Source organism: Callithrix jacchus, chromosome 3, assembly GCF_049354715.1.
Source record: "Callithrix jacchus isolate 240 chromosome 3, calJac240_pri, whole genome shotgun sequence".
NCBI classification, from domain to species: domain Eukaryota; kingdom Metazoa; phylum Chordata; class Mammalia; order Primates; family Cebidae; genus Callithrix; species Callithrix jacchus.
The window spans coordinates 152,916,275-152,943,913 of NC_133504.1; the positions used below are offsets into that span (position 1 = coordinate 152,916,275).

The 27,639-nt window shown below is 46.1% G+C and overlaps 1 protein-coding gene across 43 annotated transcripts in view; it reads left to right on the plus strand.

Moving 5' to 3' along the window:
- Positions 1-27,639, plus strand: part of APBB2 (amyloid beta precursor protein binding family B member 2) — a 476,200-nt gene that overhangs the window by 345,638 nt on the left and 102,923 nt on the right. The window lies entirely within an intron of this gene.

Sequence of the window (27,639 nt, forward strand, 5' to 3'; positions counted from 1 at the left end):
AGCTGCCCATGGCCCCACAATGAGAAGACCCCTGTGCATGGGGATTAATGCTGCAAGGTTGCTGTCAGGAAATTCTTAATCTTTGAATTTGTATCTTATAAGTCAAGTCCAATGGAACCTGCATGAGAGGGCTAGGCTTTGTGTTACACACAGTCCTGCCACCTCCCAGCATCCTTGGGTGGTTCTCAGCTTTTGGCCCCCCTGGCATCCCAGGCCCTGCCAGACCTCCCTATCTCCCTCCCCACCTAGAGACTCCTACTGCCCTCTACTGCAGAAGAGACCTGGGTGTGAGCCTGGGAGGGTTGGGGTCAAGTGTACACTTGCTGGGTATCTTGGGATGGGGCAGGTTCCACAGGCGACTCAGTGGGGGTGAGCTTCTTACCTACCCGCAATCCAGGCACCTAGCGTGCCCCAGCGCTGAAGTTGCAATACATTTATGGGTCACCCATCTGCTTTGGGTTGAGATCGTGGACCCATGGGAAGGGGGGATTCCTGGCTTGACTTCCTTGCCCCTGTTGAGTGCATGGTGCATCTGTCCAGCAGAGGACCCAGAAGCGAATGGTCTATGTGCGTGTACCAAGATATGGACAGGGCCCTGAGTGTTTGTAAGGGTTTGCACTTACTCTACAAGTATCCCCATACCGGAGGGATTGTGACATTAAATAGCAATTTAAAAACATGTTAACGGCCAGGCGTGGTGGTTTATGCCTGTAATCCCAGCATTTTGTGAGGCCAAGGCAGGCGGATCACCTGAGCTTAGGAGTTCAAGCCCAGCCTGGCCAACATCGCGAAACCTCCGTCTACTAAAAATATAAAAATTAGGGCCAGGCGCAGTGGCTCACGCCTGTAATCCCAGCACTTTGGGAGGCTGAGGCAGGTGGATCACGAGGTCAAGAGATCGAGACCATCCTGGTCAACGTGGTGAAACCCTGTCTCTATTAAAAATACAAAAAAAATTAGCTGGGCATGGTGGTGCGTGCCTGTAATCCCAGCTACTCAGGAGGCTGAGGCAGGAGAATTGCCTGAACCCAGGAGGCGGAGGTTGCAGTGAGCCAAGATCGCGCCATTGCACTCCAGCCTGGGTAACAAGAGCGAAACTCCATCTCAAACAAACAAACAAAACAAAAAAATATATATATAAATTAGCTAGACATGGTGGCATGCACCTGTAATAACAGCTACTCAGGAGGCTGAGGCAGGAGAATCATTTGAACTCAGGAGGCAGAGGTTGCAGTGAGCCGAGCTCCCACCACTGCACTCCACCCTGGGTGACAGAGAGGGTCTCCATCCCAAACAAAACAAAACAAAATAACAAGCCAAGAGAAAGTATAGAGAAAAAAGGAAAAAGCTCAATGTTTTAGTATTTTTTATAGCATTTGCCTCCTGCTTTTTGAACGGGGGTGGGGGCTTGCATTTTCATTTTGCATAATTTGTTTTCATTTACAAGTTACGCACCTGATCTTGTGGTACTAACAGCCATGGAATCCCACCATGTGCACTTCAGCACCTTCCCCACCCCTCCCCTTCACCTCCTGTGCCATGGAGGGAGAAAGAGTGTTCCCAGATTCTTACTTGTTCTGAATCCCAAAGCAAATCTGTGTCTGCAAATAACATCACAAATGGGTTTTCTTAGTAGCAGTTAAGAGGGGAACACCATACAAGTTCAAAACCTTGACTTCTTTGCCAGAAACTGGTTCTGTATCTCAGGGCTCCCAGTGAAATCTCTGCTGCTTCTAGTCAAGTCAGCTTCCTTTATGGTAAGGAATGTGAGTTGTGAATAATTTGCTTTGCTACTTTGTGTTTTACAAGTTCTATCAGCAAAGGCTGGAAGAAGAGCAGTATCTCTGTCTACCACTAAGGGCTTGGGCAGTGATATATGTGAAGCCAGGGTGTGAAACTGACAAGGGGGAAAGCATGGAATGGAGATGGAATTGGTAATAGGGAAAGGAGGACTAGTTCAATTAAACCCGAGTTGGCGGGTTGGGTTTTCTCTCTTTTCCCCTTCTGGCTGTATTGCTTACTGAATTCTTTATCTGCCACCTTTTTATTGCCAGCATATCTATTTCAATGCCTGTTGTGGGTCTGTTCATGTTAATAAGGAAGCTCAGCTTTGTCATAAGTTCTTAAAGCTGTGCTTTGTACTAAACAACAAGAAAAAATACATGCATTGTATTATGTATTATCTATGTCTTACTTTGTTCCATAAAAGATGTGAGACCACTTCTAAGAACAAATACTTTAAAAAAAAAAAAGGCACATAAAATATAAGAGAATATTCAGTGCATCAGTCTGAGCTGGAACAATATAGAGAGTAAGGAAAGATCAGCCTGGGGAGAATGAAAAACCCACAGCTTTTCAGATCACAGGAATTGCACAGCTACTAATATGGACCTGCAGGAGGGGTTTTCTGTGTGCCTCCTGGTGACTATTTAACCTGAGGATTTTTAGCATGAATGGAATGAATGCCTAGAAGCGCTCATCAGAATCTTAAAATGAGTTTTGTGAGCTGGGTGCAGTGGCTAACACCTGTAATCCCAGCACTTCGAGATGCCAAGGCCAGAGGATCACTTGAGCCCAGGGGTTTAAGACCATCTCGGGCAACACAGTGAGGCCTCGTCTCTGCAAAAAAATTAAAAAATTAGCCAGGTGTGGTGGTCCGTGCCTGTGGTCCCAGCTACCTGGAGGCCGAGGTAGGAGGATCTCTTGAGCCTGGGAGCTAAAGGCTGCGGTGAGCCATATCGTGCCATTGCAGTCCATGAGTTCAGAGATGACTTTTATGAAGACACATTGGAGGAGCTTCCGTCCATCATTGTGGTCGTTCCTGCTTGTTTGGGGGCCAGAGCCAGCGCCTCAGAGGGAGAAGTGGCAAGACCTAGGTTTTTTGGATGTTCAAGCACCTGTGTAGAATAAGATACTCACTTTATGTTCCTTCAGTCCACCAAGAACCAGGGAATCGGGTAGCCCCCTCCCCCAACAAAAACCCTGACTTGAAAAATAATACTTAATTTGATATACTATGAAATTCTAAATATAGTCTGTGAGGAATTATTACTTAAAAAGTTATTATAAAACATGTCTTCCTTACTTACTACTTAAAACTTACATGCTGGGCCGGGCGCGGTGGCTCAAGCCTGTAATCCCAGCACTTTGGGAGGCCGAGGCCGGTGGATCATGAGGTCAAGAGATCAAGACCATCTTGGTCAACATGGTGAGACCCCGTCTCTACTAAAAAAAATACCAAAAATTAGCTGGGCATGGTGACGCGTGCCTGTAATCCCAGCTACTCGGGAGGCTGAGGCAGGAGAATTGCCTGAACCCAGGAGGCGGAGGTTGCGGTGAGCCGAGATTGCGCCATTGCACTCCAGCCTGGGTCACAAGAGCGAAACTCTGTCTCAAAAAAAAAAAAAAAAAACTTACATGCTGAAAAAAATAAAAATTATTTTTAGACTGTCAGGATGGGGACACTTCCAAATCCTCTTCAGCTACTACTCTGAGTCTGGGCATCTTAATCAGTTGTTCAGTGAAACCTCTAAATAGCAATGGCAACACAAAATCACTACACATGCACATGCACACACACACACACACACACTTCCCCAAAGAGCAAAGCCTTGTTCTAACTCTGAAAGTGTTTTTGAACCTGCCAAAATTTCTAATACAATAAAGCTTTTGGACTTGATAGCCACATATGTGTGTTTGTATATAATTCTGCATTCCTTGTTTAACTTTTTGTTTTGAAATAATTATAGATTTGTAGAGAAATTACAGATGCTGAGTTTCCATAGACCCCTTTACCTAGTGTTCCCTAATATTAGCTTCCTTATAATCATGGTACATCAGTCACAACTAAGACATTAATATCGATATCATATTATTTACTATAAACTCTATTCACGTTTTCTCATTTTCTCTACTATTGTCCTTTATCTGTCCCAGGACCCAGCCTAGGATACTATATTGCATGTAGTGAGCTCTTGAAAAACGACTTCAGGTGCTCCATTCTGGAGTCCTCAGCCTGCTCACTCTTAATTCCATTATAATATTTCATTTAATTAATAGCACCATGATCTGTCTAGGCACCAGCAACCATAAGAGCAGTTTTCCCATACTTCAGAGCAGAGCTACAACTTCATAAAAATAGATGACTTTTTTTTTCCATTTAAATTACTGCTTTGGTATAGGTTGCTAAAACTGATATTACTGGGGCAAAGGCTATCGGTTTTATTGCTTCTGTCATTGAAGGCGAAATGACTTTCCAGAAAGCCTGTAGCAGCATATAACCCCATTAGTAATATCCTGGAGCACTCTTCTTCGTCCACATCCCAGTTTGCTCTAGGCTTTGTCATTTTTATTTATTCATCTTAGTTTTATTGCATGTGAGCTACTAGCCCCTGGTTTTAAGATTTCCCCTTATTAAATTATCGTAGACACAGGACATTTCCTGTGAAACTGTTTCTGTCCATTCCTGACTATTTTTCCTCTTACTTTTTTATGCATTTTAAAAGTAAGATTTTTATTTGGGAATAGTTTTAGATTTATAGCAAAGTTGCAAAGATAGTACAGGATTCTTATAGCCCCTTCTCCAGATCACTGTCATGTTGGATCCTACAGAATCATAGTACATTTGTCAAAACTAAGAAGTTAATAATGATACAAAATTATTAATAAACATCATATTCTGATTTTACCAGTTTTTCTTCTAATGCCCTTTTCTGTTCCAGGATCTGATCTAGGATGCCATATTGCATTTTAGTCTCTATGCGTTCTTACTTTTTTTATTATTTGAGATGGAATCTCACTCTGATGCCGAGGCTGGAGTGCAGTGGCACAATCTTGGCTCGCTACAACCTCCACCTTCTGGGTTCAAGTGACTCCTGCCTCAGCCTCCCAAGTAGCTGGGATTACAGGCTTACACCACAACACCCAGCTAATGTTTGTATTTTAGTAGAAACAGGGTTTCACCGTGTTGGCCAGGCTGATCTCAAACTCCTGACCTCAAGTGACCCACCCTCTTAGGCCTCTCAATATGCTGGGATTAAAGGCATGGGCCACCGTGCCTGGCCACATTTTAAAATTATGATTTATTACTATTATTTTTTTTTTTTGAGATGGAGTTTCATTCTTGTTGGCCAGGCTGGAGTGCAGTGGTGCAATCTCGGCTCACTGCAACCTCTGCCTCCTGATTCAAGCGATTCTCCTGCCTCAGCCTCCCAAGTAGCTGGGATTACAGGAATATGCCACCATGCCCAGCTGATTTTTTTTTTCTTTAGTAGAGATGGGGTTTCATCATGTTGGTCAGGCTGGTCTTTAACTCCTGACCCTTACCTGCCTCGGCTTCCCAAAGTGCTGGGATTACAGGCATGAGCCACTACACCCAGCCCCTATGCATTTTTAAATTCAGAACTATCTGTTACTGTAATCCTACATATTTTCTTCAGTCATTTCTTTTTCTATTTTGTGCCACTTTTCCACGGGAAAGTGTTTTAAAACTTTCTATATATCCAAGGCTTTTGTAGATGATTGTCTCTCATGCCTCATTTGTTAAGAAGACAACTCCTTGGCATGTTTTAGGCAGCCAGGTAGCTTTCACTTCTCAATCCCCATCACCCACTGTGCTCGTCCTACTTTAATACCTTAAATTCGGAATTTAGCCCTTTTCCCTTGCCACATGACTGACCAAATTCTTGATTAGCATTCAAATAAAAACCGGTTACAATCAAATTGTAGAAAGCTTAATGCTTTGAAAAATATATACTGCTTCCTTAGAGTTCTTTTCTGTCCTTTGTGTAACTCTGCTCAGACTTCTGTAAAGGAGATGTCCTGCCACCTGGTGGATAATAGTGAAAACTACATCTTTAAAGAAAAGGGGCTGGGCACGGTGGCTAATGCTTTTAAGTAATCCCAGCACCTAGGGAGACTGAGGGGGGTGAATCTCTTGAGCCCAGGAGTTCGAGACCAGCCTGGGTAACGTGGTGAAACCCTGTTTCTATGAAGAAATGCAAAAATTAGCCTGGCATGGTGGCATGCGCCTGTAGTCCAACCTACCCAGCACACTGAGGTGGTTGAGCCCAAGGAGGTTGAGGCTGCAGTGACCCATGATCAACCACTGGCACTCCAGCCTGGGTGACAGAGTCAGACCCTGCCTCCAAAAAAAAGTATGCAGGAGGGCAACATTTCATCTGGAATCAGAATTTCTTTTGCTTGGAAGTAACATTAGAGCAGATCTAGTGGGCCTTCTTTTAGAGGTGAAAAAGATGAGTCAGAGTTCTTTGTGGTAACAACTAGTTATTGGTGGAGATGGCATTTAAAGATGGGTCTTCTGAGCCTCTGACCACTCCATCCTTCTGTCTGTTTCTTAATGTATATAACAAGGCATTTTCAAGGTATTTGTGAGGTTTTTGGTACTGTTTTTAGAACATTGTTCTTTGAAACACGTAATAAAGGAAACGGATAAGGAAGATTATGCCACCCCAAGGATTAAATTCTCCGGGTTTCAGTGTCCTCATCTTTAAAATGAACGTGTCATCAAATTAGAAGTCATTTCTGGTTCTGAGAAACTTTCAGATTTCAAGTGAAATGTAGTAGCCCTGATCTGCAGCAGCTGGAGATGAAATAGCCTGACCTGTCTTTTAAGTCTGGAGAAGGAACGAAAGAGTGCCATGGACCAGGGCTGGCACCCCTTTCCAGAACACGTGCTGCGTGTCTGCCCTCCCCTCTGCCAGGCACTTACATTCAATTTTCCTGCAGACACGAGGCATTATAATTGTGCTTCCATACTGTAGATAAGATACTGGTGCTTAGAACAGGTTCAGTAATTTATCACACAGCTAGTAACTGATGCAACAGGGACTCAAACAAAATGCGTCTGACTCCAAAGGACAGGAAAGTGTCACCTGTACTTGTTCCCAGTTACTGCTTCTCTCAGCCTTAAGATCATTTTGGGGCCAGGCATGGCAGATCACCTGCAGTCAGGAGTTCAAGAGCAGCCTGGCCAACATGGTGAAACTCTGTGCCTACTAAAGATTATAAAAATTAGCCAGGAGTGGTGGCACATGCCTGTAATCCCAGCTGTTGAAGAGGGTGAGGCAGGAGAATCGCTTTAGCCTGGGAGACAGTGGTTGCAGTGAGCCAAGATCATGCTACCACACTCCAGCCTGGGCAACAGAGCGAGCTTCCATCTCGAAAAAAAAAAAATCATTTTGGCAGTCTGGGTATTTGGGGTTGGAGTAGCAGAGTTGTTGGAGGTAGGAATGGGTAAGGAAACTGGAAGGTCAGTGCCTGAGGACAGACTCCTCCTTCTCACCCTCATCCAGACTTGGGGTCCAGTCCTTTGCGGTGCTTTTCACACGTTGCTGTACCTGTGGGCAAATTCTGATTCATTTGTTCTGTGGCAGGACGCGAAGTTGCATTTCTGTTAAGTGTGCAGGTGATACTGATACTGCCAGCCTACAGATAACACGGAGTAATAACACTATACAGTTGGAAACTTGATGAAAACAAGGCACCAATTTTGTGCAGCTTCTGCAGGGAAGTAGACACAGTCTTTCTACACAGTATCTTCTAGTTCTGTCACGGCCATTTGCAACCAATTCACAGCTGCTTCGGAACTTTTCTTATCGGCACTGGATTTTGTGAAAGCTTTGCATGTCTCCTTACTTGGCTCCAGATGGAGAGGAAGAGGAAGGAGATGAAATAAACCATCGGTTAGTAGGTTTGATGGAGCTTTCTGAACTGAATGGTGAATGAACATGAGATTCTAATATTCGTCTGTGAGCTTATCTGTGCCCTCCCTTGGTTCCTATTAGCATAGATTTTCATGAAGTAATTATATTAGCAGCTACTGACTAGATTAGCACTAATAGATAAACAGGAAGTAGTAGGGAGTACCTTTTCTCATTCAGATTTATTTTTGGTCTGTGTAGCAAATTCATTATCATTACTTAGCATTTATATGGGATTTTACAGCTGCATGTAGTTCTTATAATTGATTTTTATTCATGTGGTACAGGTTTCTTCTTTCAGAAATCCTGATCTGTGTGGGAAGTTTGGGTTTGATTTGCATTGTTCATTCATTCATTGAATTACAGACGTTTATTGAATGCTAAGTGTGAAAGGAGCATACATAGTATATGGTGTGGTTAAGAGCATGGACTCTGTCTGGACCCAGACTGTCTGGATTCAAAGCCAGGCTCTGCTGCTTACTAGCTGGACAACCTTGGGCAAATTACCTACCCTCTCTGTGCCTCAGTTTCCTCATCTACATATTGAGGGTAATGATGGAGCCTACCTCACATGGCTGTTATAAACATTGAGTTGACATATTATAAATGCTATATATATATATATATATATATATATATATATATATATGTATGTCAAGGGTTTGAACAGTCCCTAGCACATAGCACATAATAAGCATTCTTTATGCATTGGCCATTATACTGTTCCTACTGCAAGAAGGAATGGATATGGCCCCTGCCTTCAGGCAATGAAGAGGAAACAAGTGAATTCAATGCACTGTGCCAGGAGCTGAGCTATTGAGTCAAGAATGGAGGTTGTTCCAGGGGCATATTCCATGGCTGGGTGAAAGGGGTGGTTCGGGAGGTTTCCCAGAAGGAGATGACACCTAAGCTATTAAGTGTATTTGAATTGTCACTGGAGTTAGTGATTCTCTCTCCCCCTGCCATTATTCTTTTCAAAAAATGTAAGTGCAGAAGCTTTGAAAAATGATTTGATATGTAAATTTGTGTTCATTTTCAGCAAATGCTTTTAGGAACAGATCTGTTAAGATAAGGTCCATCTGTATTTGCCCAATACTGCAGATAACATTGTTTTTGTTATCTGTTCCTGCGTACTGTGTAGCAAACTGCAGCAAAAGTTGGTAGCTTGAAACAATCATTTCTTTTGCTCAGGATTTAGTGGGTTCCAGAATCTGGGGAGGGTTTGGTGGTGCAGTTCCTGCCTGATCCACATGGGGGCAGCTGGGGCTGGAGGATCCTCTTCCAAGATGGTTTCTTCTCCAGCCTGCGTCCTGGCACATCCTCTAGGGCCTATCCATGTGGCTTGGGCTTTCCCACCCAATGAGAAGCCCAAGCCACATGGAGAGGCCCTAGAGGATGTGCCAGGTGTCCAGCTTCTTTCCTGGTCCAACTTCCAAGAAGCAGGAAGGTGAAGCTACCAGGTGAGGAACGGCTCTTCTTGGCAATGGCACCGTGTCATTTATACCATATTCTGTTAGTCAGAGTGGTCACAGTCCAGATCCAAAGAGTAGACAGACAGATTCCACCTTTTGATGGGACAGTGGCAAGTTCACGTTACAAGGAGCCCATAGGATGGGAGGTTTTACTACAACCATCTTTGGGAGGCACAATCTGGAAAACTTGTAATTCCCATGTTTCATTCATTCAAAATTAGTACTCTCAGTACAGGGCAGAAAATATCAACATATTTGAATCACGAAACCAGGGTCCAGAGCCAGTGATGGACATATCAAGTTCTAGCCAAATGAGATTCAGCCTCTCGTGCATGGCTTTTAGGTTGGCATCCACAAAGAGAAAATAAGGATCATCTCATTCCAGCCTTAGGAAAAGCAGAAGACGCACAGAAGCAAAGTGACCGCCCAAGCATGCATAGCTGGTCGCGGCAGAGCAGGGCCGGAAGCCGGGCTCCCTGACCCTCATCCAGCCTGGTTTTCCACTGCGTGTTGCAGACACTCATGGCCACTGGCCGTGGCTGCTCATTTTGCCTCCTACCCCAGAGGACAGCTTTTGTGTTTCTGAGACTGTTTTCCTCCCTTTATTTGCCAACACAGACAAGCATAATGCCATGTTCCTGGCAGAAGCATGGCTTCCTTTCCCTTATTAACTTCTGGTCACTACACTTGCCTGAACGAGCAGTCGAGGAATTGGCAGCCGTGCATGAGCCCCCAAGTTTTGAAGGGCGCTGTTGAAGCAAGATGCATTGTTGTCTAACTCTTGGCAGCTGCACCCTCTGATGGGCAGATGCCTGGAAAAGCTCATGAAGAAAAGGCAGACTTCCTCTTTCCCCTAAAGCGATGAGGGAGGAAGCAGGTGAGGAAATGGGCACCAGCCAGCAGCGGTGGCAGCAGCCACCATCCTGAGAGTGTTGGGGCGGCAAGTGCATGAACCTGGCCTGGTGGGTTCTTGGCAGAGAATTTTGGGCCATCAGTAACCACAGAACTGAACAGCCTCAGGCAGGAGAGGCCATGGGACATCCATCCAGCAGATCTGGGTGCTCCAGGAAGGACCAGCTGGTCAAGACCTGGGGGTTCCTGAAGCCGGCATTCCAAGGCCATCTGGAAAAGAGCCAGCACATCTCAGAACTTGTTCTCTCAGGCCTGTTGCCTGAGAGCTTAACACCAGATACTGGTATTTAGATAGTGATGAAAACATTTCTGCTTTATTTGCAGTTTAAAAATTGATGGAGAGCTGATGGTTTCTTTCCCCTACAGGACAATTAGATTAATTCAGATGCTGGCTGGGTGCAGTAGCTCACGTCTGTAATCTCAGCACTTTGGGAGTGGATCCTTTGAGCTCAGGAGTTCAAGACCAACCTGACCAACATAGTGAGATCCTGTCTCTAAAAAAAAAAAAAAAAATGTACAAAAATACAAAAATTAGCTGGGTGTGATAGAACATGCTTGTAGTCCCAGCTACTTGGAAGGCTGAGGTAGGAAGACCACTTGAGTCTGGGAGGCAGAGTTGCAGAGAGCTGAGATCATGCCACTGCACTCCAGCCTGGGCAACAGAACCAGATCCTGTCTCAAAAAATAAATAAGTAAATAAGTAACTCAGATGCCAAGCCATTTCTTGCTAAGCCACAATACTTTATCACTAGGGTAAAGTAGGATTCCTATTTAAAATCTCATCCGAGTGTGAGGCCCTGTAGCTAAGCCACAAAGATCAGGGTCTGAGTTCTCCCTCTGCTTCTGACTCTAGTGCTTATAAGAAAATCATGTCAGGAGTCCGCCTTCCACATTTTCAGACTCTAAACTGACACCAAGAGTGGCAGCTCCCAACAACAGTCTGCAGCAGATTCATCTGTTCATTCAGCATGTGTGTATTCAATAGCTATTACATACATAGTGGGGTGGTAGGAGATTTATCAGACTGGGGAAGGAAACAAAATAATGCAGCAGAGACAATGCTAGTATCGTTTAAGAATGACAGTTACAATGCTGCTGGAATTAAAGAAGTAGCTTGCACTGCACTGCAAGTTAGATTGTTAGGTCAGCTCACTAAGCCCTAACACATAAATAATTTCACTCAGCCTTAGCAGACCCTCAGACTAAATATCACTTCATGAAAAGTGTATTTAGCTGTTGAATCCACACATTCCTAGCCCAAATCTGTAGTCAGACATGCTTAGCTCCCCGTCTGTTGTTGGCACCGATAGGATATGTGTCCCTTTTGATCCATGATTGTCTCATTCTCTCAGCAGACATGCTGCTTAGGAAGGGGCAGACAGATCTCCACCGGGGGCTCGCTTTTCTGCTCTAGCGGTGTTGCCAGTGGTCAGATTGAATGGCAAGTGAGCCCTGTCTCTAGTAAAGAGAGAAAATTGTCCCATGTAAATGACACATGGAACCCAGAGCCAAAAGCATGTGATTCCTCAAAAAGGGCTTCTCCTGAGAGCCATGATTTTTTCAGAGTTGCGTGATCTCAGATGAGATCACAACCTACAGCTTATTTGTAGACAGTACTTAGTTTTTTTTCTCCTCTTCACCAGTGTAATAGGCAAGTGTCACTAAGTAAATAAAGCAAAATGCTACATCAAGCTCAGCTCTTCTGCTTTAGTAGTCTTATGCATCTCTGCCGTGTTTTGGTTGAGAGCTAGAAACGATGGAATGAATGGGCATGCAGTGTCCACCTTCGTCATTTGGCAAGAGTAGAGGATGGATGGAGAAGGAAATTAACATCTCTCCAGCTCCAGCCATGTGCTGCGCACTCTCCATGCATCTGTCTGATTCTCAGGACCACCACACAGGGGAGGTGAAGTTATTATTCTCATTGTACAAATGAGGAAACTGGGATTCTGAGAACCTAAACAAGTTTCTTAAAATCACACACGTATTTTAAATGGGCACAAATACACAAAGGTGGTGTGAGACCATTAAGGACAAGCCCAGTTTTTTTTCAGTTTCATCACCTCTGTAAATGCTGTCATAAGCCTCACAGTGCTCTGTTCTCTCACAGGCCCTGTGAGGGACTCCTGTTCTTTTTTCTTTTTCTGAGACAGAGTCTCCCTCTGTTGCCCAGGCTGGAGTGCAGTGGCAGGATCTCGGCTCACTGCAACCTCCGCCTCCCAGGTTCGGGCGATTCTCCTGCATCAGCCTCCCGAGTAGCTGGGATTACAGGCACGTGCCACTACGCCTGGCTAATTTTTGTATTTTAAGTAGAGTTGGGGTTTTACCATGTTGGTCGGGCCGGTCTCGGCCTCCCAAAGTGCTGGGATTATAGACAGGCTCTTATTTTTAGTTGAGGGAGCTGAGGTACAGAGCATTCAGTGGCTTGATCGCAGTTCCACAGTTGGAAATGGCATAGCTGAGATCTGAACACAGTCTGGTTCCAGACTGTCTGCATTTAGATTTCATTGCCAAGCTACCCTTCCTCTCAGTGTAGGTCAGCCCATCCCTGGCCTTTTTTTAGATGCAGTTTTGCTGGTTTTGCCCAGGCTGTATGCAGTGGTACAATCTCGGCTTACTGCAACCTCTGCCTTCCAGGTTCAAGTGATTCTCCTGCCCCAGCCTCCTGAGTAGCTGGGATTATAGGCACATGCCACACACACCTGGCTAACTTTCTATTTTTAGTAGAAATGGAGTTTCACCATGTTGGCCAGGTTGGTCCCCAACCACTGACCTCAGGTAATCCTCCCGCCTCAGCCTCCCAAAGTGCTGGGATTGCAGATGTGAGTCACCACGCCCAGCCTGGCCCTGGCCTTTAAAGCCTACATATGGTTTGATCCCCTGATTCCCTGTGGGGTTGCTGTGTGAGGTTCTGTCCCATGTTCACTTAAGGACATGTAACTGTTTTAAAGACGGAGAGGTAAGAGAAAATATAGCTTTGTGAATGTGTGTGGTTTGTGTTTGTTTGTTTGTTATTGTATTAGTCTGTTCTCACGCTGCTAACAAACACATACCTGAGGCAGGGTAATTTATAAAGAAAAAGACGGTTAATGGACTCACTATTCCACATGGCTGCAGAGACCTCACAATCATGGCGGAAGGCAAAAGTCGCATCTTACATGGTAGCAGGAAAGAGAGTGTGTGCAGGGAAACTTCCCTTTTTAAAACTATCAGATCTCATGAGACTTACTCACTATCCTGAGAACAGCATGGGAAAGACCCGCCCCCATGATTCAGTTACCTCCCACCAGGTCCTTCCCATGACACGTGGGAATTATGGGAGCTACAATTCAAGATGAGATTTGGATGGGAACACACCCAAACCATATTAATGACATACCCAAGCAGTTGACTCCCAAAGAATGACAAAAGAGATAAAAAGCAGCCAGAGAATCTTTGTCCCTAATGCAGGGCTGTGGTCTGAATGGAAAGATTATGAAGCAGGAGCAGCAATACCTGGGTTCTAGCCCCCTTCTGTCAACGATGAGCTGTGTGGCTTGGAACAAGTTACTAAACCTCTCTGGACTTCACTTCTCTCATCTGTAAAATGAGATAGTGCTATTGCCTAGTCTGGGAACCTCACAGTGTTGCTGTGAAGATGAAACCAGACATGTTGTAGAGATGCTTTGATAACCTACGGCCCACTCTAAACATCAAATAGGATTTTTGTCTTCCAAAACTGTCTTCAGAATTTTTGATGTAATGGTTGCCAACAGTCCTGCCAGTCAGGGTGAGTTAGCAGTTTGGGTGGCTGTGTGGACAAAGTCACTTGGAGGCAGTGTGGGGCTCAGGCCACCCCCTCAGTCTCTGAGCCTGGGAATCATGATGTTAGCAGTGCTTTACAGTATGTCATAGCTTAAATTAAGCAGCATAGATTCCTTTCTTTTTCCAGACCTTAGGAGAAATTTATTAAAGTGGGAAATGCCTGGCAATATACTGGTTATTAAAGAAGATGCATTAAAATGTTGATAGTACCTGATTATGTGAGAAAGGTTGGTAGTTTTCACGTCACTTCCAGATAGGTGACCCTGAGGACATGCACAAAGAAGTTCCTGTATGTTAATAGGGGTGTTTGTCGCCTCATCTTATAGACAGAACAAGCCTTGAAACAGTTTTTCACTCACTGAATTTAGTGAGTGTGTAGATGTTTTACCTAACATAGAATGAATTATTCTCCCTTTTCCTTTGCTGTGGAGCACATTTATGTAAAGCTCTCTTCAGTTCAGACTTCCTTCACGGTGAAGCCACAGTGGAAAGGATGCCTCTTGAGTTTATCTTATCAGCCTTCCTGTCACTGTACCCCAGGTTAAAGCCCAGCCTGCCCTCAGCCTCCAAAGGCTTGAAAAGACTTGGGATTTAGTAGTCACAAGAGTTTTTTTTTTTTTTTTTTTTTAATATAAAAACAAAACAACACACCTCAAGGCTCTATATAAATATAGAAATGGAAGTTGCGGCCAGGCATGATGGCTTATGCCTATAATCCCAGCACTCGGGGAGGTCACGGTGGAAGGATTGCTTGAGCCCAGGAGTTTGAGACCAGCCTGAACATGGTGAGACCTTGTATCTATTAAAAAAGGAAAAACAAAAGGAAGAAAGAAAAAGAAAGCTGCCCCCATTTTGCAGGAAAACGTGGCTCCTTTGCATGCTCTTTGATTTCCTCTGCCACTTCTCCCCCAGCGTTTGTGTTGATTTTGAGAGAGTGACAGGGACTGCCAAAAATGGGGATTGCCACAGAATCTGGCCTGCTGCCATTAACGGCATTAAAGTACTCTTGCTGTCCAAGAGATAGGCTGTGGGTAAATAGTGTAGAGCCTATAAAACATTTTCCCCAAAATCCTTTAACTTAAAAAGTTAATATTGGGGAAAGAATTGACACAGATGGCTCAGAAATCCCGCAGTGGCATTCAAGCATGTGCTGGTGTGGCATTACCTGCAAAGCACCTTCACATTCCTATGGATTTGTTTGTGGGCCTCTCTCTTTGAAAGAAGTCCATAGAGATGAGCTTGGCCCGTGCTCAGTAACTGCGTACCAGCCATGGTGATGATGTGCTAGTGGAAGCTGGTCCCTTTCCCACTAGATTAAGCTGCGCAGAGTGGTTTGGCCAGCACTGGGCTACATCACATTGTAAATAAGTGAAAATATTCAGAATATCGTGTTCTGTTTTATGTGCTAAAGTGTGAACTGCTATCCTCTCCTTCAAGATGTAAAGACTTTTCCCAAAGCAATGTGAAAAGTGGGAAGCTCTATTGTGTTTTTATGGAATAAGTTTCACAGAGATTCATTTCGCAAATGGAATTATAACCAAGATACAGAATAAACCTAATGACTCTCTAGTCCAATCATCCCTGTTAAAACAAGAAGGTTCATAGGGATAGTTAACTGATCACCCTTTTTTTAAACCTTTGCCCTAGGGATAAAAAGCTCACAGCACCCTTGGGAGAGGATTCCTTGTTTAAACATCTCTTTTTCTTTTCTTTCTTTTTTTTTTTTTTTTTTTGTTTTTTTTTTTGTGTTACCCAGGCTGGAGTGCAATGGTGTGATCTCGGCTTACTGCAACCTCTGCCTCCTGGGTTCAGGCAATTCTCCTGCCTCAGCCTCCTGAGTAGCTGGGATTACAGGCACGCGCCACCATGCCCAGCTAATTTTCTGTATTTTTAATAGAGACAGGGTTTCACCATGTTGACCAGGATGGTCTCGATCTCTTGACCTCGTGATCCACCCATCTCGGCCTCCCCTCTTTTTCTTAAGAACTTCACCATTACTGTTCTCCAGATGGCTCCTCATCGTTCCAGAGCTTCTGCTTCCTTGATATTCTGTGTAGAAGGGCAACTCTTGGTTGGCATTTTCCCAGCGCATTCAAATACTTTAAGATAACCCGTTCACTCTCTGATAAAATTGATCTTGACTCCCAGTATCTTTATAATTCACAGAACTCATGTTGCTTTAATTTTTGGAGATTTTTCTCTGGATAGTCTAAATTTTCTCATTAGATGACAGAAAATTCATTGACAGGTCTTAAGTACTGCTTATCTGCTTGGCATTTACCTAGGTATTGTGGGATATGAAAAAAAACCACAGGGGTATCCTGACCTCAAGTGGCTTGTCAGGGAGGCCGTAGCAGGTGTGGGATGAGTACTGTGGACAGAGGATCCCACTGTTCACCCATCTCTGCTGCTTCCAGCCTGTGAGGCCTTGGACAAGTCACTTCCCTTTCTTCGAAGGACCTCATCCATCCAGCTGAAGATGAGAAATCTTTGAGTTCAGCTATAAAAGCCAGGTTCTGGGGCTAGCTGGGGATCTGGAATTCACTTAGAGAATAGCAGAACATGAAGAAATGAGCTCCCATCCGCAGTAGGAGTTCAGAAAAAGGGAAGATGAATTTGGGATCAATGTGCCTCTGCAGGGCCTCAAATCACTAGACCCACCCCAGGTCCATTCAGAAGACAGAGTCCCAGTTGTCCCACAGGTGGCAATAATGAGCCATAGTCAGCACAGCACAGGAGTTGCCGCCCTGACTTGACCCCGACAGAGCCCTGGCCACTCGCCTGAAGAAGTCTGCTGTGTGGCAAAGCCCAGGGACGTGGCATCCTGGCCCGTCGGCTGTGTAAGCTGCATGATGCAAAGTCCTCCTTCCTTCCCTCTGACCTTCCCCACCGCAGACTCCTCATCCAGCACTTCCCCTGTTCTCTGCACACTTCCTTCTGCCCCCTCAGCATCTCAAGGCTTCAAGACGGGATCACATCTGCCATCGCTTCTTTTGGAATTTGGGGACTCCATTGCCTCGCAAGGTCCTCTGGGTCCCTCCTTGTTTTTGTGTGATCACCAGGGTCAGTCAGTCATGCTTGCTCTCAGGATAGTTTCTAGTTTCTGGAACTTCTGGTGGCCTTCAGTTTCTCCCTGCCTGTCTTTCCTGTCCACACACAGACAGGGTGAGACATGATTGCATGGAGACACGGGTATGTTACCTTGGAATAAAATCCAACCAAATACGTCTGCATGGGCCAGATTGTTTCATTCAAAGGGAAATACATCCTCTTGCATTTGGAAAACCACAGTTCAGCCAATACTGAGGAAGAGTTGCCAATCTCCCTGTGAAGAGCGGGTAGGAAGTGACTATCTTCGGAACATGACACATGTTTCTGGAACAGGCTTGCCAGTGACAGCATCTGCTTTGTGCCTTCTTGTGAGCAGAAGCCACAAGGGGGCCCTTCTTTCTTTCTTTCTTTCTTTCTTTCTTTCTTTCTTTCTTTCTTTCTTTCTTTCTTTCTTTCTTTCTTTCTCTCTCTCTCTCTCTCTTTTCTTTTCTTTTCTTTCTTTCTTTCTCTTTCTTTCTTTTCTTTTCTTCTTTTCTTTCTTCATCTGTCTGTCTGTCTTCAGGTCTAGCCTGAGAGGTGTCTGCTCCTCAGATACCTTCTCAGCTCTGGGGTTAGGTTTCTAGCCTTCACTCCAGTCTGTTGCTGACTGTGGTCTCCTTTTTCATATCTTAGCTCTGTGCACATACATTCCTCCCCTTAGGAATTCAGCATATCTAATTTCGGTGAATTCTTTAGAACAATTACTTAAAATGTTTTTTTCTTCTGCAGTTGCCATGCCTATCTTGGCAGAGCGTTTCTTTGTATTTACTTCTCCTTGGCATTACACACCGAGTGCTAGTCAGTCAGGGACTGTTTGCATGAGTGTTGGGTGGCTACTCTTTAAAGACAGATTTCACTCACACAGGCTCAGGACCCCACGGTGCCAGCTCCACATTCTCTCTCTCTCTCTCTCTCTTTTTTTTGTAGAGCTAGCTGAGTTTTATTTTGGACCAAAAAAAAAAAAAAGCAATTGAATTGTTTTGCAGTTGGAGGCATGGGCAAGGGCGGTCCCCAGGCAGTAAACTCCCCACGGGTAGGCTGAGGGCTAGGGCTAAGCCTCGGGTGCATCTCCTGTTCCCTGTGCTCCCCTGCACAGGGGCTTCCCTCCCGGGCTCTGGGGCAGCCTCAGGAGGGGCAGGCCAGCGGGGGTCCCACAGCTGTTCACTTGGGCAGGATGTCAAAGGACTCGGACGCCAGCCTCCCATCATGGGGCTCAATCTTCTTCACAACCACGGCTTTGGTAGAGCTGGTGCAGCTGAAGGAGCTGGAACCTGCACCAGAGCCAAAGCTGGAGCCCAGGCTGTAGCTGAGGTCAGGGCTTGTGAGTCCCCCACAGGCAGAGCTCAGACCACCTGCATAGCCGCTGGTAGTCTTAGTATGGATACTCATGTTCTGCATCCCAGATTCCTGCTGGCTCTCCTCGCCCTCCAGTAGCTTGTGGTAGGTGGCGATCTTGATGTCCAGGGCCAGCTTGACATTCATCAGCTCCTGGTACTCATGCAGCTGCCACACCATGTCCTGCTTGGCTCGCTGCAGGGCGGCCTCCAGCTCCTGCTTGGCATGAGCATCCTTAACAGCCAGCTCCCCATCTGCAATGGCGGCCTCCAGGGAAGCCCTCTGGCCTTTGAGGCCCTCAGTCTCAGCTTGGAGCCAGCTGATGTTCCAGTTCATCTCAGAGATCTCAGTCTTTGTACGCCTCACGCCATCCCCGTGCTTCCCAGCCTGCATCTGCAGCTCCTCATACTTGATCTGGTATATGCTCTCTGCCTCAGCCCAGCTGCAGTTGGTGATCTCCTCGTACTGTCCCTTTGACCTCAGCAGTGATGCTGTTCATTCTCTTAAGGCAGAGCTTCCTTCTTGTTAGTGACAACTCTGGCTAATACTCTCAGGACTTGGGTTTACTCATCTGTGAAATGAGGTGGCAGAGTTCCAGGGTCCCCAGAGCGCTCGTGTTCTGGGTCTCATGCCATGGTTAAATGCTTCTCCCCCAAGAGCACAGTGCAGAATCCCAGGAGTCAGCCTGGAGAGCTCAGACCTCGTAAACACTCTCTCTGGGGTCGAGAACAGCCGTGTTTTTAATTGAGGTCTTTGTAGGTCTTTGCACATTATGAACTCATTGAGTTCGTTTCAGATACTTAGCAAAAAGTTGCAGACTTTTCATTTCTTGGTGACTGGTATACTAAAACCGTTCTTAGAAAACAACCAGTGAAAAGTGAAATTAGCCCTGAAGATAATTATTGTTAACTTTTACTGAGTACCAGGTATTGTTCAAAGCGCAGCTTTGCAGGTATAAATTCATTTAACCCTCACTAGGATCAGGCTCTGAGCTCAGGATGCTGCAGACCAAGCCCCTGCCTTTGTGTAATTGACATTCTAGGGTGTGGAGAGAGAAACACACAGTTGGAATAAAAGTACATTGGGTGACCGGGTGTAGTGGCTGAGGCCTGTAATCCCAGCACTTTGGGAGGCCGAGGTGCGCATATTACAGGGTCAGGAGATCGAGACCATCCTGGCCAACATGGTGAAACACTGTCTCTACTAAAAATACAAAAATTAGCTGGGCGTGGTGGTGCATGCCTGTAGTCCCAGCTACTTGGGAGGCTGAGGCAGGAGAATCGCTTGAACCTGGGAGGCGGAGGATCGCACCACTACACTCCAGCCTGGCAACAAAGCAAGTCTCAAAAAAAAAAAGGGTGGGGCAAGTGAGCACTGGGAGTGGTAGCAGCTTTAAGTAGTCAACGAGGCCTCCCAGAAGTTGACACTGAGTGAGAGATGAGAGAGGGAAGCAGGCAGGTTGAGAGGGTGAGGGGAGCCCATGGTGATGCGTCCCTAGTGGATGAAGGATTGGCCTGGAGGCCACTGGGCCTTTAGCCAAAGGAATAACCAGTGGGGATAAGAGCCGGATAAAGTGTGTGAGAGATATTTCACAGTTGGCAATGTCCTGAGAGATTTTTTAACCCAAACCCTTCTCCCTTCTCCCTCCTAAACTGCTCCCTTCTCCATTTCACTTGTCAGATGACAAAAATGAGGTCTGAGTAAATCAGATGACATCCTGAAGTTTCTCGTCAGTGCAGAACTAGGACAAAAACCCAGGGACTCATGGTTTCTAGTGCCTGCAACTCACTATACCAAGATCTAGAAAGCTGAAGAATAATTAAGCACCTCCCCGCCCCACTACCCTACACCCCTCCATTCTAGCTCTGCAAAGAACAGATACTGCTGATTCTTGTCATTCGTGGCAATTGTGTTCTATAAAGTCACCACCAAAACTGAATTAGTGAGTATTGAGGCATTGCCCCTAGAGGAAATAGAGTTAGGTTCTTGCAGGCCTCTGATTACAGCACGTTCATCACCTGATCAGTATCTAGCCTTGTTTTGTGTACTTATGTATTTATGTATGTATGTATCTATCGATCTATCTATCTATCTATCTATCTATCATCTATTTATTTAGATGGAGTTTCACTCTTATTGCCCAGGATAGAGTGCAATGGCACGATCTCGGCTCACTGCAACCTCTGCCTCCTGGGTTCAAGCAATTCTCTTGCCTCAGCTTCCCTAGTAGCTAGGATTACAGGTGCCCGCCACCACGCCTGGCTAATTTTTGTGTTTTTAGTAGAGACGGGATTTTACCATGTTGGCCGGCTGGTCTCAAACTCCTGACCTCAGGTGCTCCACCTGCCTCAGCCTCCCACAGTGCTGGGATTGCAGCCGTGAGCCACCATGCCCAGCCCCCTTATTTCATATATGTTATTGATTCGCTGACCTTCAACTCGTGACCACCAGCACCATAACTGATGCCTGAATGACTTACCTAACATATGTGTTTCTCCATAAGGCACATCATAGCTTTCTCACACTTAAAAGCGCTTTAGCACTATTCTCAGGAGCCATGTTAAACAGCAAAATCACTGCTAAAGGGCACAAAAAAGTGAAAAATCTGGTACTAAGTGGATCACAAAAAGGACATCTCTTTACAGTATGAGAGCTGAAGCAAGAAAGGGGAATGTCACTTAGCTCAACCTCAGCTAGAAACATGTGCATCGGGCAACTCAATTGTTTTGCCACCCTGTGCATGTCCACAGATGACCACAAGAGCACCAGGGGTATGGACTTTGGGGTTACAAATAAACTTTAGCAAGTGGGTGAACTTGCAGATACGGAATCTGCACACAATGAAGATGGACCGTATTTGCAGTAGATCTATTCAGAGGAGGGACTTTATTCAAGGCTCAGCGGCATCATTCTGAGTGGACTCATCTACGAGGGCACATTTTAGGATAGAGAGGACCAAACTAATTTCGAATTGCCTCAGATACTGCCTAGGAGCATGCTTATGGCAAATGGTTGTTTAAAACCGTACCCTTGTTTATTTGAGAATTGCATTTTCCATATTGCAAATATACCTGTTACTATTTGAGACTGAACTATATAACTTCACCATTGCTCACAGTGTCCCAGCTCTGACCTCCCAGGCTGGCGGGTACAGCCTGCCTCCTGACTGCAGGTTCTCTCTGCTCCTTTCTTAGGATCAGCATCTCCCCTAGAGCTCATTTCCCAGCAAAATGCAATGTTCCACTTCGTGTGCAGAGTTCATTGTGCATTCTGGTTTTCCTCTGTGCTTACTCTGCAAATAATGTTTCTCAGCTTTGCAGTAGCAGAAACGTAATCTGTAGTGTAAATCAGCCATGCGGATCTCAGGACTTGCTTTCCAATCTTTTCCAAGCCTCCTGCAGGGGGAAACTAAAATACCACTCACACTTTCAGGGAGTAAGAATGGTTTCCCAGTAGCGCAGACATCTGCTGCGTATCAGCAGGAATAGAAGTGGGATTCTGCCAGCCGAGCTTCTTGGCCTCGACTTACATGGGCTCTTACTCAAACTCCGAGAAAGTGGGATGTGAATCTCATGTTTACGGCACACACTCAGCCTTGCTTGGCGTTTGAGCATATCTAGCAGGAGATTTGATGCAGCAGCTCCCTTTTGTGTAACGTGTTCACTGTTCCACTGGGGGAAATTCCACGGTCACTCTCAGATCATGATTCTTGTAGATGCTCTGTGATAGCTAAGCTGTTTTTCTAGGCCCTAGGCTGTGGTGGGTTAGGGGTTTCTAGGAGGCATTGTGATTGGGAATGTGGCTAGGAGGATTTGACAGCAGCCCTGTATCAGGCCGCCAGGGGTTGGATTTAAGAAGTCTCTTCCAGCCGGGTGTGGTGGCTCACGCCTGTAATCCCAGCACTTTGGGAGGCCAAGGCAGGTGGATCACCTGAGGTCAGGAGTTCGAGACCAGCCTGATCAAAATGGTGAAACCCTCTCCCTTCTAAAAATATAAAAATTAGATTGGGGGTGGTGGTGGGTGCCTGCAATCCCAGCTACTTGGGAGGCTGAGGCAGGAGGACTGCTTGAACCCAGGAGGCGGAGGTTGCAGTGAGCCGAGCTTGCACCACTATACTCCAACCTGTCACCTGGCAACAGAGCAAGACTCTGCTTCAGAAAAACAAAAACAAAATATAAATAAATAAATAAATGAAGTCTCTTCCATAGGCTCCTCTCCCACTCTTTCATGAGACAATCTCTATTTTCTGTTAAATAAGAAAGAAAATAGATGCTTTTGCAGAAGCATTTGGCTTTTTGAACAAAGCAAATATTATTGAGTTCTGTGCTTGTCCATATTGCTGAGTGCAGGAATGGTCCAAACCATGGTCTCCCAAGCTTCTGTGGGCCTGCTCAGTGTCTAGGGGGTCCAATTTAATGAGCAGGCCCCTCAGCATCTCTGCTCTGAAGCTGAAAGTCTGTGTTGGGGCAGAGGGAGGAGGGAAGTGATGTCATGACAATGAGTTATCTAGATCCCACTGGTACCTAGAGAAGAAATGAGCACATATCTCTGCATGGAGGCTCAGCACCATCACAGGACTCCGCATCCCACTGGGTGCCCAGATATGAGGACTGCAGACACAGTAAGAGCTCAGGATTGTACCTCTGTTGAGGTGCCCCAGAACCCTTGGATATGGGCTCCAGTCTGCAGGTTCCAGGCCCGAGCAGCTTAAGATGGAGCTCCTGGTAAACCAGACATGGATTGGATACTGGGCATGGTTGGGTACTGGGCATAGTGGACTCACAGGAAGGACTGGCCCTGTGGCCTACATTGTAGACACCTGGAGTTGGATATGATACATGACCCTAGGTCCCCAGCTAAATGGATATTTTATATGACTTTTATATCACTAGGCATGGCTTAGATCAGGATTTGCTGATAATGTAGAACTAATCATAAAAGCTGACATAATGCATACTTACCTGGTACCAGTGTGAGCATTTTATACTCATGATACCATTTAGTGCTCTAGACCTTCCTTAGAAAGTAAGTCCAGTCATCCCCCAGTATGTGCGGAGGACTGATTCTGGGACCCCTGAGTCGACTAGATCTACACATCCTCAACATGGTTGTCCCTGAGGAGCCCGTGGATTCAAAAACTCAACCCTCTGTATACACAAATTCTGCATCCTGTGAATAAGGTATTTTCGATCTTCATTTGCTTGAAAATAACCTGTGTGGACCTATACAGTCCAAATAATCCATGTCGTTGAAGCGACAACTATATGTCTGTTGTTCCATGTTAGAAAAGCCAAGACACAGGGGAAGGTCAGCAACTTGCCCCATGTCACACAGGAATTAATCAGGGAGCTGAGATTCAAACCTGCATTCTCTGGCTTCAGAGTCCAGGCTGTACACAATTTTACTGTTACTCTACTAAAAACATCTGCTTCCCATGGGCTGTGCTGGGCTGGCTGCCAGGGTTCACAGGGTTCCCTCAAATCCTCAGCAGCACCTGCAAAGGCAGAATTGTCCCTCCAGTGATGAGAGGAGGAAACTGAGGACGATTAATGTACCGAAGGCACCACTGGGGAGTGGTGGTCCAGGACCCGCAGCCAGGTCTGGTCTGGCCTCGGCATACTTCAATCTGTCTCGGGCTCGAGTGTCTTCATCTGACTAATGTTTCCTGAGCATGTAGCACTTTTGAGGGACCACTTTTGAGTGTTGGGCGTACAGAGGTCCAAAGAACAGGCCTGATCTCAAAGTGCTCCCTTTAGATTGAGCATTTCTGCCAATAGAACGGCTAACATAGAGCAGAGAATGAGGAATCAAGACTAGGGCTGGGAGCTGGGTGCAGTAGCTCGTGCCTGTAATCCTATCACTTTCGGAGACTGGAGCAGGTGGATCTGTTGAGCCCAGGAGTTGAAGACCAGCCTGGTAGCACAGTGAGACCCTGTCTCTACAAAAAAGGAAAAATTAGCCAGGTGTGGTGGTGCATAGCCTGTAGTCCCAGCCACGGCTACTTGGGAGGCTGAGGTAGGAGGATCACTTGAGCCCAGAAGATTGAGGCTGTAATAAGCCATGATCTTACCACTGCACTCCAACCTGGGCAACACAGCAAGACCCTTCTCTTAAAAAAAAAAAAACTAGTGCACTTTGGGAGGCTGAGGTGGGCAGATCACCTGAGGTCAGGAGTTCAAGACCAGCCTGGCCAAATGGTGAAACCCTGGCTCTGCTAAAAATACAAAAAAAAAAAAGAAGAAGAAGAAGAAGAAAATTAGCTGGATATAATGGTGGATGCCTATAATCCCAACTACTAGGGAGACTGAGGCAGGTGAATTGCTCGAACGTGCGAGGCGGAGGTTGCAGTGAGCCGACTTCTTGCCATTGCACTACAACCTGGGTGACAAGAACAAAACTCCATCTCATAAAATAAAATTAAAATAAGGTAAAGTATGACTAGAGCTGGGATCTCTCTGTTCCTCAGCTGTGCCACTTTGCTAAACTGATATCCTCTTCTGGAAAATCAAGATAATAATCCACCCTGAGAATTAAACCTCAGATCAAATCCAACTCTGCTGTTTATTTACTGTGTGACATTAGACAGTTCAGCTAAGGTCTCTGTACCTCAGTTCTCGTTTAGAAAATAAATACAGCACCTACTTGGTAGGGTTGTTGTGAAAACATGTTGTGCTACATGCTGTAAAGCATGCAGCATGTGATCTGTGGATGTCAGCGCCCACCTTCGTGCTTTCCCTGCCAAGACCAGACTCTTAACTTGTGTATGAAACACTCAGCACAGAGTGAGCCCTCGATAAATAATCACTGCTAGTATCACGATGATGATTGTAGGTGATCATCAGATTACATATGTCTAATGAGATATGCCTGCAAGTTCGTGTTTAAGTAAACATCCACATAATTTGTTTCATGACATTCTGGAAACATTGGGCTACGTCTCTCAGTTGAACCCACCTCTGCTCAAATTTTCCATTGATAAAAATAGGCCTCATAATGCCAGCCTGGGCAGGAAATGACTAATGCAATTAACTATTTCTGTACTAAATCACAACCCGGAGACATGTCTCTGGCATGAGTGAAGAATCTGCAAGGATCCTGGCCATTATGATGCAGATTGCCAGGCTCCTCTGCCAGCAACGTTGTTCATCAGCCTGCAGTGGCCTGGGGATTGGAAACCACAGTGAATTTCCTGCAGAGTGAACCCTCTCATTAGCCAACCTGAATGTGCATTCCACTGACACTTGCATTTCTCTCTGTGAATTAATAAGATGACATTCTGGTTGATATTTTTAAATTTGTATGACTTGTTCATGACATGCTGATGATTGAACCCACTCAGCAGGTTAATGAGAGTTGGTGTGGTGTAGGCATTGCAAGTAATTGCCATTGCACAGTGCACCAGCCTTTTTTTAGTAGCAGAAGTCCTTCCGTGTAAGGGCAAGAGTGGGGCCACTGTGACAGAGGAGGCCCAGAGGCCTCAGCCCCACATTGGGCTCCTCTGCAGATTGCAACTAGACCTAACGATACTAGGCTTCTGGAGAACGATATGGAGAGCAGTGCTGTGGCCAGGAGGGAGGAGGACACAGCTAGCAGGCAGTTAGTCAGTTGCCTGGGCATTTCCTTTGCCTCCATGGGCCTCCTTGCCTCCAGAGATCTGTTATCAGGTTTTAGGTTATGACACCCCCTGGTGGACAGTTTGTGCAAGGGCACCCACACTATCTCAGGGCTTTTGGTGCCTGCGGTGGGGGCATCCCTTGTGTGGGCTCTGAGGTTCTTCTGAGACTCCTCAGGACCAGCCCAAAGCTATAAATCTAGAGCTGGTGGGCTTTGAAATACTCACTCCCCATTCAGGGAGGATTTCCTTCGCCTCAGTGTACTCCTGGCCTTGAATTATTTGGGACTTCTTTAGAATGGGCTGGCCTCCCTGGGCCCAGTGCCAGCCGGGTCTAGCTACTGGGTGCACCCAAGGCTGTGAGGAGGGGAGGCGGCACGTTGCGCACACGTGTGTCAGGGCAAGAGGTATGAGGTGTGGAATGGGGAGGCTGGCCTCCTTCTCTCCATCAGGAAAGCTGGCATTGTCGCCGCACCTAGGAGGCAGAGAGGCTGGTGACAGGAATTTGTCAGTACACAGACTCAGGCTTCACTGCCAGCTCTGCCATATGCTCGTGGTTACCTGAAGTGTGTACACCACTGTGTGTGTTGGCTGGGGCTGCCATCACAAAGTACCACAGATGAGGTGGCTTCAACTACACAAACTTTCTTTTCTCACGGTTGTGGAGCCTGGGAGCGCGAGGTCCCTGTGACGGCAAAGCTGGTTTCCCCTGGGGCCGCTCTCCTGGGTTGTGCTACCGCCTTTTTCTTCTGTCCTCACATGGCATCTTCTCTGTGTGGGTGCCTCCCTGCTGCCTCCTCTTCCTAAGGAGACCACACACACGCACACACACCTGGGCACAGTGGCTCACACCTATAATCCCAGCACTTTGGGAGGTCGAGGTGAGCAGATCACTTGAGCCTAGGAGTTCCAGACCAGCCTGGGCAACATGGTGAAACCCCATTTCTACAAAAAAAAAACAAACTTTTTTTTTAAATTAGTGGACATGATGGTGCACACTTGTAGTCCCATTTACTCAGGGGAGGCTGAGCCCAGAAGGTGCGGTGAGCTAAGATCACGCCACTGCACTCCAGTCTGAACAACAACAACAAAAAAATTAGGCCGGGTGTGGTGGCTCATGCCTGTAATCCCAACACTTCGGGAGGCTGAGGCAGGGGGATCAACTGAGATCAGGAGTTCAAGACCAGCCTGACCAACATAGCGAAATCCCCCGTCTCTACTAAAAATACAAAAATTAGCCAGGCATGGTGGTGCGTACCTGTGATCCCAGCTACTAGGGAGGCTGAGACAGGAGTTCAGGAGGCTGAGGTTGCCGTGAACCGAGATCACACCCCTGCACTCCAGCCTGGGCGACATAGTGAGACTCTGTCTAAAAATAAAATAAAATATTGCAGCACCCTCCCCCTCTCCAGCATGGCCTCAGACCACTGACCTTCATCAAACTCATTTCCCCTTCCTCACTTGAGGAGTCAGGAAGGAGTCCAGGCTGCTGCTCTGGGCCGTCGTACCCTTACCAAGCAGATCTCTCTGTGCAGAGGAGTGAGGAGCTTTGGCTTCCCCTGAATAAGGCTGGGGAAGGAAGCAAAGATTCCCCAACAATAGTTAAAGTAGACGCCAGATCTCATCTCAGCCCCCCGCTGGAGTGAGACTGCCTTCGTGCATTCTCTCCAGAACCTCAGTGGTTCCTGTAAAT